This window comes from Propithecus coquereli, unplaced genomic scaffold (genome assembly GCF_000956105.1).
Source record: "Propithecus coquereli isolate 6110/MARCELLA unplaced genomic scaffold, Pcoq_1.0 Scaffold311, whole genome shotgun sequence".
Taxonomy (NCBI): domain Eukaryota; kingdom Metazoa; phylum Chordata; class Mammalia; order Primates; family Indriidae; genus Propithecus; species Propithecus coquereli.
Genome location: NW_012148742.1, coordinates 215,950 through 216,422, shown reverse-complemented (window position 1 = coordinate 216,422; position 473 = coordinate 215,950).

Sequence of the window (473 nt, the reverse complement as noted above, 5' to 3'; positions counted from 1 at the left end):
AAAAAAAAAAAAACAAAATACAATAACATTCAAATATGTTAGGGGGAATACATTCTAAAACACTTTGGCAAAAATTCCTTTGCCAAAATAATGGAACTACTTCTCCCATGCAGTCTGTGAAATCAGGATCAGATGGGTCCCTACATATAGGCAAATATTTCGTATATGTGTTAATACAGAATAACAGCTATATCCAAAAAAGATGTTACCAGTAAGCTTGGCTTTTTGAAAATAAAATTCAATTGTTGCCTCTATGAAATAAATAAATCTCTGTATTGCCATCAGTAAAAATGATGTTTTGTAAGTCTTTGTAGGCCACATGGCTGAGACTTTTCTTGTTACATTTTGAAGTAGAAAGCTTGCTCCTTGTCACCTTCAATTTGACATTTTACAGGAACTAACATAAGTCAGGTAGAGAAACATGTTACACATTGTTTGCTCCCCTCTAGCTGACCACACCAGTAATCTTAAAT